Source organism: Notamacropus eugenii, chromosome 2, assembly GCF_028372415.1.
Source record: "Notamacropus eugenii isolate mMacEug1 chromosome 2, mMacEug1.pri_v2, whole genome shotgun sequence".
NCBI lineage: Eukaryota > Metazoa > Chordata > Mammalia > Diprotodontia > Macropodidae > Notamacropus > Notamacropus eugenii.
Genome location: NC_092873.1, coordinates 360,870,396 through 360,884,211, shown reverse-complemented (window position 1 = coordinate 360,884,211; position 13,816 = coordinate 360,870,396). Strand labels below are relative to the sequence as shown.

General features: G+C 38.9%; 1 protein-coding gene across 1 annotated transcript in view; it reads right to left on the bottom strand.

Annotated features, from left to right (window-relative positions):
- Window positions 1-3,751: 3,751 nt before the first annotated feature.
- Window positions 3,752-13,816, bottom strand: part of LUC7L3 (LUC7 like 3 pre-mRNA splicing factor) — a 56,244-nt gene continuing 46,179 nt past the window's right edge. Inside the window, exon 13 of the transcript XR_011975239.1 lies at window positions 3,752-11,885. The gene's annotated coding sequence lies outside the window, so the exon portion shown is untranslated. The remainder of the gene's footprint in view (window positions 11,886-13,816) is intronic.

Below are 13,816 nucleotides of genomic sequence, written 5' to 3'. Positions count from 1 at the left end.
TGGAAATCATTTATTGAGCTCTAGGGATCAAAGAAAGACAAAAAACAGTACTTGCTCTCAAGGAGCTCACGTAATGGGGCACAAAGAAACTATATATGGGATAACCTCAACAGAGTCAAGGCACTAGTATTACTGGGGATCAGGAAAACCTTCTTATAGAAGGTAGGATTTTACTGGGGACTTGAAGGCAGGCAAAGAAACAAGCAAATAGAGAGTGGGATGAATAGGAGAAGATTCCAGCATAGGGGACAGCCAATTCTCATGTGAGGAACAGCAAGGAAGCTGGCCCATTGAATCACTGAGCAGCTGTGACAAAGGAAATAATACACAGGGAGGAGGGGGTCCAAGAAAAAGTCTTATAATTAGTGGATATGGCCTGGATGAAGATCCAGTCAAGGAGAGTGAGGAGGTGGAGTGGTGGGACAGGTAGAAAAACCATGAGAGGACAGTGCCACAAAATCCTAGAGAAGAGAGTGAGGTGAATAATGATGTCAAAGGCTGACAAGTGATCAAGAAGGTTGAGGAAAGTCTCTTAGTTGTTGAAAGACTTTCTGAACTCACAAGCTCTCTTATTCAGATGAAGACACTGTACCATAAGTCAACCCCCTTGCTTAGGACTGTAGGACACCAGTTCATCTTGGAGAGAGGATGTGTATGGGATGGAAGGGCTGGACACAGAGGTAGCACATTTCCTGCCTACAAACTCAGCTGGGGAGACCCTTAGAGTTCACAGATAATCAATCCATAAAGCTTAGAAATACTGATAGCTGTCCTGGGCCTTCAAAAATTTAGGTTGAGGAATGTCAGATAATAGATCTAGTGATAGTAATAAAAGTTGGGGAATCACCAAAAGGCCAGAACTAACTGAGCTGTGACCAGGCTAATTTCCAATGAGGTAGGAGACCCAAAATACATGTATATGGTCAACAATATCAGTACTTTCTCATGTAAAGTATGCTTTGCATGTAATTGTATTGGTTGGTTTTATAATGATGCATCTGTTGGTTATTGCAGGTATTTTGTATGTACTGTGGCTACAGTTCCAAGGAAGCCAAACACTGAAAGCAAGATCCAATACACACCCAAACAGGCATAGAAGTATTTTTTGTGTGTGTGGTAGCAATGAATTAAGAACAAAGTATATCTCCATTGATCCAGGAATAGCTAAACAAACTGTGGTACACTATTAATGGGATACTACTGTGTTTTAAGAAACTGCATTTTATCTATTAAAGTAAAAGTTTAATCTCCCTGCTGAAAAAACAACTATGCATCTGAAAAATACAGAGAAGCATGGAATTACACGAACAGGTAAAAAATGAAAAGTCAAGAAAATATAAAGAGCCAAGGAAATAATTTATACAATGACTAAAACAACACAAATGTAAAAAAATCACCACCATAAAGCTATCAAATTTAATGTTGCAAAATCACCAAGAACAACCTTGACCCCAAAAGGGAAGATAAGACATGAGACCTCCCCAGATTCCCTGGTATTAGTTGGGGTTCTCAAGTGTGGAACATGGCATATAATGTCAGATTTTTAAAAATGCATCTATTGGGTTTGATTTTTCTTTTTAAATTGTTATAAGGGTTGGTTCTCTTGGAGAGGGAGGGGAAGAGGAAATCCAGGTGATACTTGAAGATATCAATAACAATCTAATTTTTAAAATATCATAGGTGATATCATAGAATCACAGAAAGTTGGAAGGAGCTGTAGAGGTCACCTAGTCCAATCTCATTTCACATTAGACATACACATGAGTTCTTCAGGCTATATCTATGTCTGGTGGATTCATTCTTCTCCATATGCTGCTTGGTTAAATGTCTTTTTGTTTTGAACTGTATACTCTAGCTCACTGGTTAAAAATAAAACACATTGGTGGGTGCTGGTCTATAAAATGCTTTGAAATTGGGATAGTTTTCCAGGGGGCCCACATGAGAGTGGTTCTCAGGTACAAGGAACGCTGGTATTCAAACAAATTTAGTTGTGGGGGAAGAAGAGTCCACTTCAGTTACAAGCAGTCATGCTTGGGGGTGGAGGGGAGTAGACTTACTTCATCATGGAGTGACCTAGATCTATGACCATGTGTTCTTCAGAGCATTAGTAATGAGACCATAACTGGGGGACAGTGCACACAACAGGGAAACGTTAGGATTGTCTTTCATTTCTTTCCCAGCCTGACTGGAGCATGGCCAGTAATTATATTTTCCCTCTTCCCATTCCCCTCTCCAGTTCCATCTTGGGAAGTATGTGTATAGTTTGCTATTTTACTCTGATCTTTCTGGCACGCTCTCCACATACCTCTAAGTCCCATCCTCTTTCTTTAGATAGATCAAGGAATATTATCATTTTGTACTTGTATCATCAGGGTCTAGCACAGTGCCTGGCACATAGTAGACACTAAATAAATACGTTTACTTTAATAAATACTTGTTTGTCCTCCACAGCCTGCCCTCTGACCATTTTTACTATCTCTGTACTCTTCAAATCACAGTCAGACACGCTGAAACTTGACTAGCATAGGGATGTCATTTTGGTCTTCTTCGAGAATGAAGGACAACCGAATCGAACCCCCTTCCATCTCTAGCTTTGGGAAAAGCAGTGAAATCAACACTACTATTCCTGGAAAAGACATATCCATCAACTGACCTATAGCTTCATTCACCATTCCTATGATTCCCCAACTCAAAGCATACCTATCTGATGTGTGTTGTCTTTATTAGAAAGTCAGCCCCTTAGGTTTCAGATAAACCTGGGAAGACTTTTATAAGCTGACGAAAAATGAAAAATGAGCAGAACCAGGAGAAAATGAATACTGTAACAATATTGTAAAAACTAAATTTAACTTAGGAACCTAGATCAATTCAATGACCAAATATGATTTCAGAGGACTAATGATGAATCATGCTACCTGATACTTGGGGGCATAGCCAAAATAGGAATTTGTATGCATATTTGTTTTTTCCCCCAGTTGGGAGGAGGGAGGAGAGAAAAAAAATACTTAATAAAAAATAAATTTACTTTAAAATATGTAAGCTCTTTGAAGGCAAAAATTGTCTCAATTTTAACATTTGCATCCCCAGTTCCTGTCACATAGTGTGTAATAAATGTTTTTCAAACGTTCGTTCAACTGTATCGTCAGCTGGGTCCTCTGCTTGAAGCACATTGCAGCTACAGCATCTCCAAATTAAATTTCCATGGCCGGTGGTTTGTCAGGATTGTTGCCTCAAGAAATGGTGAGTTCTATCTACATCCCGATCCACCCACCCAAGTAGAGACTCAACTACTTGTCTGGTATGCCATGTAGTTAAGTGTCAAGTAGGTTGTAGCTTGGTGTAGAGGCTGAACTAGATAACGATAGTTAACATTTATATCACACTTTTTGAGGTTTGCAAAGGGTTTTACGTTATCACATTTGATTGTCTCAACAGTGCTGTAAGGGCAGGTGCTATTATTAACTCCATTTTACAGATGAGGAAAGAGAGGCTGAGGTTAAATGAGTTGTCCAAGTTCACACAGGGTCTGAGGCAGGATTTGAACACAGGTCTTCTTTACTCCTAAATCCATTGCTCTACGCACCTTTTAGCTACCAAGGTGATTGTCGAGGTCCCTTCCAACTCTCAAATGATGTGATTCTGTGCTTAAACTATTAGCAGAGTTAATCAATGAGCTAGCCACTTAAGGCTTGTTATTTCTGTACTTTATTTTGGGTACAACTGTCACAAAACAGCATATGACACAGCAAGGTGAAGGAGGGGTTAGGGAGTTAGTGCCCCCCCCAATTACTCTGTATTTATTTTGTACACGTATTTTTATTAACTTATCTGTGCATGCATCCCATCCAACCCAGAAGGGAAGTTCTTTGGGGGAAGAGGCTGTCTCACTTTCATCTTTATGCTATGAATACTTGTAACAGTGCCTGACATATACGAATGCCTAATACTTGTTGACTGATCCTGCAACAACTATAAAATGGCTACACTGCAGCCAAATCCAAATCCATACAAGTCACAGAGAAAATTCAATTTGTATTGAAATACTGCTTAAGGATTGCTCTTCCCATCGCTAGTCATATAAAAAAATGTCAAGTATGTAAAAGCCACAATGAGAATTTTATGAAGAACTTGGCTATGTGGAATAAAAATGACATATTACCCAAAAGATTTTTAATTAGTCTAGACAGTGTTAGGGGATCAGAAATGGCATGAGGGGAAGCAGTTTAAGAGCTTCCCGACACCTTCTCAGGAAACCTTGATTGTAGCCTTCTACTTAGCCCTCACCCTGCACTGTGAATTGTAGAACAAGGTTATGTGTACATAAGGAGTATGTAAGGCAGAAAGGGGATATGCAGACCAGGGTTGGTGTATAATGGAATGGATGGAGACACTTTGCATGGTGATCAACAGCGACCCCTAGTGGTTTCTCAGGACCTTTGCCCGAATCACTTTTTTCTTCCAAGAGACGCCAAGCCAGTTCACCAAAGTAGAGCTTTTTTTAAATCATGTGATCACCAAAACAACTCTGTGAGGCAGGTGCTATTATTATCCACATCTTACAGAGGCTGAGAGGTTGTGACTGCCTCAAGGTCACAAACAGCTAATGTCTGAGGCAGGATTCAAGCTGATGAATCATCTCCCACTCTCTTAAGACCTTTTCTCACTTTTTCCACTATCTCCCTTTTAATGTCACTTCTTTCCCTTTCGTCCTCATCTCATCCTTTTTTCTACCTAGATATCACTACCTGAATCAATATATGCTATTTTCTATCTATAGACAAATTTTTTAAATACCCTAGTATCCGAGGTGGTCTCTCAGCAAGGCTTTACCAAGAGCATCAAACAATTCAGCCAATGTGAGCATCTTGCAGTTTTCCAAAGTGTGGGGGGATGAAGGGGAAGGATAAACCCTTGAAAGGGGGCTGGGTAATAAAATGGCCAAAATTTTCAAGTTGAGATCAACACAGGCACTTCCAACAGAGAGTATAATTCGTAACGCAGTATGCAAAAATGAGATCAAATTTGAGTCAGCCTTTATCAACTTCAGAGTAAGCTGCCACCATCCCAGTCAGTTGGTTCAAGCATGACATGGATGAGTTGTGGGATCTCCTGCTGCTTGCTGAATTTGAGCACTAAACATGTAAACTCAAAATTTTAAGTCTTATGTGGAAATTTAAAGTACCATAACAACATAGATCTCCCAATGTCAATCACACAATGAGCTGGCTTTTTAAAAATGCAAAGCTTTAAAAATCCAAAAGGTACATACTCATTTGAAAGACTGATAATTAACTTTAAATTACATTTTTGGAGCTTAACCTTTTTAAAGTGAGATATTGTATCATGACTAATAAATAAGCAGCTTAAAGAGAAAATCCAATGGAGCAGGTAGCATTGGTCCAAGTTGAAATACAGAAATAGAAAATAAAAAGCCTAAATCCAGAAACTAAGATTTTACTATGTTTATTGCTGCGATTCACGAATGACTGAAAGTAAAGACCTTTATGTTTGGCTCATACAAGTGCTTTAGCTGCAGACAAACTGAAAGGAAATATTCGGAAGGGTACATGTAGAATATGTTCCCAAGACAATTTTCCCTGAAAAACACTTGTTTTTAATAAGCAAAAACAAACTTAAAAGAATTTCTATGGCACCAATTAACCAACAAGCATTTGTCACGTTTATTATGTGTTAAGTGTAGGGATACATTGAGAATATTCCTTGCATTACATAAGATTGCTTAATGGGAGAAACACTGATGTGACCTGAAGTTACTGATAAGCTGAAGCAATGCTCAACTAGTCAATATGGAAAAGTTTCAACTGGTAGGTAATATAATGGTAAATAGATAATATGATGGAAAGAATTGCTCATAGGTCTGGAGACTTTCAAAATACATTGAGAAATTAAAATTTAACATTGTAAAAGGATGAAACAAGATATGGTAAAAGATCATTTGATTACATATTGCAATATATTACTGAAATTGATATGAGGATTTGTTATTTTGCATGTCTATTAATGGCAATAACATATCAAGATATCTACAATGTAATTGACAGAATTTTAAGTTAAAATGTTATAATGAGGAAGAATTACACTGGATTCTGCAGTAACAGAGCTCAACAGATGCCAGGATGAAACATAAGTCTAAAAACAATTTTAAAATGTGGCCTTTGGGACAAATTGAGATGCATAGAAGGCTTCAGTCATTTGTACTGAGAAATGTGAGTAAGGAGGTACATAGTTTTTCAAGTTGTTAAAAAATAACTTTATTTTTTAAAAGTTCATAATAAAAATAAGATTCTCTGCAAAACTGTCCAGTGCTCTGGGGGTAGAGCACAGGGCACTTGTATATTTATGCAAAATATGCGGCTTTATACCAGAATACTTCTAAGGGGGTTTGAGGTGAGAGAAAAATGTCATTTTGCTTAGTGATGATAATAAAGACGAAAAAGGTAACTTTTATAACAAAAATCTCCTTCTGAAACTTTCATATATAGAGGATATTTTCTGAAAAAACAAAAATCTCTTAGTATTCCAAATAAATAATGCAATGACATAAAAATCATGCTCTGATTCTGAAAAATGAAGTGATTGCATTTAAAAGGTTAGTACTACAGATGAATTTAAAAACTAATATTTTTGATGTTTTCCAATTTTAAAAATTCCTATCCTGCCAAAGAAAAAAAGTCAAGACTTGCTTATCAGTAATTTAATCTGTAGAAATCATTTGTTAAAAAATGTAAATATGAATGGCTAGGAAAACCCTCTGTCATGGACAGATTCTGATTTGGCATCTGAACAAGAATGGGTAATACACTTGTCTTATAGAAATAACAATCACAAATTATAATGGCTAACATTTGTTTATCACTTAAGGTTTGCAAAGTGTTTTACATATGCTTGACTTCACATTTTATGGATCTTTATGCTTTCCCTACAAGCTCATTATTATTAAAGTAATTTATTATAAATGTAAAAAAATCATGGAGTTTTTATCAATATTCATGTTATATTATTTTTATATTTTAGGATTTATTTTGCTATAAAAGCCAATGAATCCTTTATTTTATTTATTTGAAAAAATAAGAACTAAAAAAATTAAGATGATACAAGGTAAGCTACAACAGAAGATGCTAATAAAGATTACAGTCTGGTTGCAGAATATGACAGGAGACATAGTTACAGGAAACTATATCAGATATACTCGATCACAAAATAGTAACCTATGTGATGGTGGGTACAGGCAGGTACACTTAGGAGCTTCCCAGATGATACCCAGAGGTGCTGCAGAAGCAACAGCAGACTGCCTCAGGTTTATATAATACTTATTATATATTTATATATATAAATGTATATATTTATTATATTAAGTGTCAGCCTATAGGAAGTAGCATGTGGTCCTAATTCCTTAATTCATCAATGAGGGAGATCTTCCCTATGTTCTTGCTTGAACTGCCCAAACTGTCCGAAACCTCTGGGTGGAGAGGGCTGGGAGCAAGAAAGCCCTTCTGTCCTAGGGCTCTGAATTCTAGCATGAAAATGCACTACTGTTCCCTACTACTGGAGAATTATAAACAAACAGTGTGGTTAGAGAGTCATAGTTCCCGTTTACCTGGAACTTCTTCCTTCTCAATCGTGACTCTCTACTAATTTTACTATCTACTGGTGAAATCATATGGTTTGTTAAAAAGGACAACCTTATAAGAATTGTAAGTCCTCTCTCCATGGAACATTCAGTGTCTCAAAGTTTCCTCAAAGCTTTTCTTCATCTAATCCCCAGTGTTCGTAGGGAAGATCAAGGGAAGCACGAGCTTGTCTGGGACCTGCCTAGGATCTCACCAAACCATGAACTTTCACAGAAGCTTCCAGGCTTGTTTTGGCCCCATTCTTGTCACAGCCCTTCAGATCAGTTCTGGTCTTGTACTTGGCAACGCTGGCTTCAGCTCCCTCGGAAACCAGTGGTGGTTACAACACCTGGCCACTGGGGGACCACAGTCATCAGAAAACATACGAGACCTGATGTTTTGATCTCTCTTCTTGGGTTCTGGCCCCAAATCAAAAAGGTTCAAATCTCAAGGTGAGAGGAAAAAAAAAAACAACACACCTAAGCCAGTGTACCTTTGTATTGAATTCATCAAGGCTCTGACTTCTCACATGGTCTACTGGCCCATCAATGTCTGTTCTTAAATCCCATCATCTCCCCCGCCCCCATCTTCTTATGAGACTATGCCAGAATAAAAGGCAAAGAATGGATAGTCAAAGACTGGACTTCTGGATGAGAGTGAAGAAGGGCTGTCCCCAGCATCCAGGTCACCACTTGTTCTCTTTAAATCATTCTTTAACTCCAGGCCCAAGAGGAAAATAACAATAATTTAAATAGACAAGCATGTGGATTAACAGATCCCTTGTTTTCTCTGTCTGTGTCTCTCTCTCTTTCTCTCTCACACACACACACGTTTACATATCCAATTTTTAAAAAACTGAACCTGTGATTTTATTTGGGTATGGAACTCTTTCAGGGAGGAAATTCACTCCCCTGATAAAGATTATCAAATGTTCTGCAACTTAAATTCTTAGAGTAACCTGGGAGCACAAAATTACTTGCTTAAGGTCTGGGTAGGACCTGAACCCTGGTCTGGCTAAGGGCCATTCTCTATATACTACCTTACACTGGCAGCTGGGTGGCACAGCGGATAGAGGACTGACCTGAGTTCAAATTTGGCTCCAGACTCTTCTCAGCTGTGTGACCCTGGGCAAGTCCATCTGCCTTAGTTTCCTCAACTGTAAACTGTAAAATAATAGCACCTCCTAGGGCTGTTGGGGGGATACAATGAGACAACATTTGTCAAGTGCTTACTTAGCACAATATCTGGTGCACAGTTAGGTGTTATATAAATATGCTTATTCCCTACACATATGCATATAATCCTACTTCCCTCAACATGTGAGCTTTTGGTCAGAGAATGTAGTTTCACGAAGGCTTGGGGGAAAAGTGGAAAGTGAAAGAGGACCCCAAGTTTTCAAATATGGAAGACTAGGTGAATAGTGGTACCATTAAGAGAAATGTCCGAAGTTAAGAGGTGCAATTTGGGGAGAAAAGATCACATTGAAACTTTGGACATGTTGAGTATGAGTGTAGTGAGAATGGTACTAGATTTGGAATCAGAAGACCTGGGTTCAAATCCTGATTCTGACACTCTGTGGCTATGTGATCATGGGTAAATCCCTTTACTTCTCAGAGTCTGTATCTGCTAGGGTATAAAATGGGGATAATAATTTTTGCACTATCTCATAGGGTTGTTGTGAGGAAAACACTTAAAGCACCATAGAAATGTGAGTTATTATCTTTCATTGAAGCTAATGACATTGATAAGATCAAGACGGCTGAAGGAGGCTAAGGACAGAACCATGGGGAACATCCCCATAAGGGATCAGGAAAACGAGGCAAAGAGGAAAGCTAGAAGGTAAAGAGGAAGGTCTGGTGTTAGAGAAGCAAAGGAAGAGAATCAATCAGGGAGGAGCGGTCAGCATCGTCACATGCTCCAGAGAGATCAAGGATGAACTGAAAAAAGACTTGGGTTTAGTAACTAATGGGTGACCTGGTAGAGAACATGACTCACCAATCTCTCTCCTAAGCTCTTCTCATTGGATCATGTTCAACTGCATGTTCCATAAAGATCTCACTTATGTCCAAAACAGAATTTGGTTTCCTCCCCCCAACACTCCCCTCAAATTTCCCTATAAAAATTTATGTTGAGGACCCCACAATCCTTTCATTGACTCAGCTTCACAACTTTGATATCATTCTAGAATCTTCACTCTCACTCACCTTGACTGCCAAGTGTTCTCTTGTACCTTCCTAATCTTATTTATCTTTCTTCCACTCATATATAGCAATAATTATACGTTCTCATTAGGGCTCATCTCCTGACTACAATAAGCTCATAGGTCTCCCTGCCTTAAGTCTCTCTTCTCTCTAATCCTGGTTCATTTCCTTAGTGTACAGATCTAATCAAGTCTGTCTTACTCACATAAACACCCTCACACCCACTCAACTGAGAACCTCCAGAGGCTCCCTAGTACTTCAAGGAACAAATATAAACTCCTCTCTCATTTAAAGCTCTTCATAAACTGGTCCCGACCTACCTCTCCAGCTTCATTACACATTACTCTCCTTCAAATACACTACAAGGGTGGCCTTACTACTGTATGATACACACCAATTCATCTTCCATCTGCCTTCACATTGGTAATACGCCATTCCTAGAATTCACTCCTTCCTCACTTCTACTCCTTAGAATTCTTAGTTTCCTTCCTTGAAGGTTTCCAAAGTCACACAGCATAAAGCTTTTCTTAATCCCTTCTCCACTATCCCCAAGTTGTGTCTCTCACTCCAGATCAACTTACATCTCTTTACACCCATATATGTATAATTCCCTTGGCTAGATTGTAAGTTCATTGAGGGCAGGGAATGTTTCTCTTCTGCCCTTGTATCCCCAATACCCAGCACAGTGCCTGACACATAAGAACTTAATGCTTGTTGACTGAATTCAGCTCAATTTTTGTACCTTTTCTAGTCACAGAAAACTATAGTCCAAGAGCAAGAATGAGTCAGTCTGAAGGAAGGAAATTAAACTAACTAGGGATAAGTGGTCAGGAATGACTGAAGGTCAGGTGGGACAAGGAATTTTGGGGAGTGATGTATCTGTACTTCATTTCAGGCTGGGTCCTTGGAATATTAACTTGAGTAAGGGTGACAGAGAAGAGGAATACATTAATCAACAAGCATTTATTAAACCCCTTTATGTGCCAGACACTGCACTAGGGACAGGACACAATGACAAAAGTGAAAGTTTCTGCCCTGATCCCATTCTACTGAGGGAAACTTACGTATACAGGTAGATAACACAGATGAGGATATTAGGAAAGGCTTCTTGTAGATAATGGCATGTGAGCTAAACATTGAAGCAAACTTAAGGACTCTAAAATGTGGAGAGAAAAGAGTGCATTTCAGGCATGAAGACAAGAAATGGAACGCCATTTGTGAGGAACAGTAACATCAGTTTGAAGGGTCATCAATGGAGTCTATGGCCTACATGTCTGGAAAAGCAGAGTCCTAAACTCTGGCTCAGCGTTTTACATGCTACAGCTTCTTCATCTGTAAAATGGGAAGAAGTAAACATTTTCACCTAACCTTAAGGGAATGAGTAAGCTTCAGACACCCCTCAATATAGCAAAGTTTTGATGTCCTGAGAAGGTCCTCAAACATGGATGAGCTCATGATGGGTATCCATGGACAATGAATCATGAAATAAACAATGGCTCCCTCAAAACTTGCTTTCAGCAAAGTCTCAGTTTTATTCACAGGACAAGATACAGATTTACTTCTATCAGTAACAACTTAAAATGTCTCCCCTCCAAAGACTATTTCTATTTTATCAGTGACAAAATCCTTCAGTTAAAGCATTTCATAATATGAATAGAAATTCCAAGGCTAGGGATATTTTCTCCCTCTAAAATATTAAATATGAAATCATGTATTATCAAAAAACCCACTTATTCCCCAAATGTGAAATATATATATATATAAAATAGATTTGATTTTCTATTTTGTTCCAAAATTTTATCAATATCTTTTAATTTCCAGACATTCAGATTCCATGGAACCAATACTTACATAAGTATCAGTGACTCAAGCCCCAAAGTGAACAGTGGTCACATTAGTTTAATAAATGTTGAGCTAAAAGATTGATCTTTACTCTTCCAGGTAGGGGAACTATTTTTACTTGGAGGAGACATCATCTTCAGTGTCCTTGAAATCACATTAAGTAGCTTCTTGGGTAAGGCAGTCTGGGCCATGAAGGAATGAGTCTTGGCTTCTTTCCATGTGAAAAATGAACGTAACACCAGACTTCAGGTATTGGAAAGGGATTAAATGGTCTGCAAGGGCCCAAGAATTCCCCCTCCCACATCTTCCGTAACATTTTCTCTGCTTCCCCAGAAGTGACTTGATCTCCCCTCCTAAAGGCAGAACCATCCTGTCAGTATGGTTCACCTCTTACAGCCCTCATTGCACTCTGAGGGGGTTAGGAGATGGGGTGGCAGGCATTGTTCTAGTCATTCATTCACTCAGCAAACAGGGAAACAGCAAACAGCAAACATTAACAGGGAGTCATTGCCCCTCCAGACTCCCAGCTGATGAAGGCGGCCTCTTCCTCCCACTGAATTCTTGAGGTACTTTTTCCAGATCACTCCTCTGCACCAATCACATTCTTCCTTGTTTCTCAACTGTGGCTCATCTACCCCCCTAGCAACAGTAAGCAACCCAAAGGCCTTGTTCATCTTTGTCTCCCAAAGTACCTAGCACAAAGCTTTGTCTGTGGCATGCATTCAAATGTTTATTAAGGAACCATTCTGTGCAAAGTCTTGCCAGGCAGTGGAGAAATGGCCATTCATCAATACATATTTTTATTAAATACCTAGAATGTGGTAGGCCATGTACGATGTTGGAGATAGAAATATACAAGTGCAGTATCCCTACCCTCAAGCTTAGATGCTACCTCAGGAATATATGTTCACAAATAAATGAAGGCTATGTACAAAGTGAACACATAGTGATGGGCAGGGGTTTGGGAGGGGTGGGGGGCAGGGAAGATGGCACTTGAGCTGAACCATGGAGTGAAGGGTTCTAAGTGGTGGTGAGGAGGGAGAGCATACCAGGCATGGGAAAAACCAAGCTTTGTGTACTAGGAACAAAATAAGGCTAGTTTGGCTGGATCTATGTGAGGGGGAGTAACACACAATCAGCCTGGAAGAATAAATTGGAGCTAGAATGGAAAGGTTTTAAATGCCAAGCAGAATTTGCTGCTTACACTAAGGCAAAAGGGAACCCCCTAAAGTTTTTTGAGCAGAAGTGTAGCACAGTTGGACCTGTGCTTTAGAAATATTAATGTAGAAGCTATGAGGAGGATGGATTAGACCAAGTTGAGACTTGCTGTAGGAAGATCAATTACTATTGAAAGGGGTCCAGGAAAGGGGTAAATAGGTTTAGACGAAGGTGATAGCTGTGCATGTATAGATAAGGAAACATGTAAAGAGATATTTAGGAAATATAATAAATAAGACACGGCAACTGACTGGATAGAGGAAGAGTAGAGAGTCAAGGATGACTCCTAGGAAATCAACCTGGGTGCCTGGAAGAAGAGTAGTGTCCTCAGACGGAGAGCCTCAGACCTCTTTGGCAATCTGGTGGAACCTATGGGTCCATTCTCAGGACGTTTTTAAATGAACAAAAATAAAACAAATGGGATTTCAAAGGAAACCAATTATACTGAAACATAATTATAAAAAAAAATTCTGAAAGTTCACAGACACCCCCAGTTAAGAACCCTACTTTAAAGGAACATGGACAAACTACAGGAGATGAAGAGAGAATTTAAACAAAGACAATGTGTTCTTTTGGGATATGCTGAATTTGAAGTACATATAGGACACATCTATGTGGAGGTGTCCAACAAAAATAGTTAGAGATGTGGGATGGTATGTAGATTTGAGAGTCATCTGCATAGAGGTGATAATTGAACCCAAGGGAGCTGAGAAATCAAGTATGAGAGAAGAGATAAGCTAGGACAAAGACTACCTTAAAAAGCTTAAAATGAGACGGGGAGGAAAAGGCATACACAAAAATAACCATGAGGTAAGGAGAAAAAGAGTAAGGAGGGTAAAATGAGAAATCTGAGAAGGGGACTTCCAGAAAAACACTTTAAGACAATGCTCCAACTAAGCCCAGTGTCTCAGCAGTATCACAATA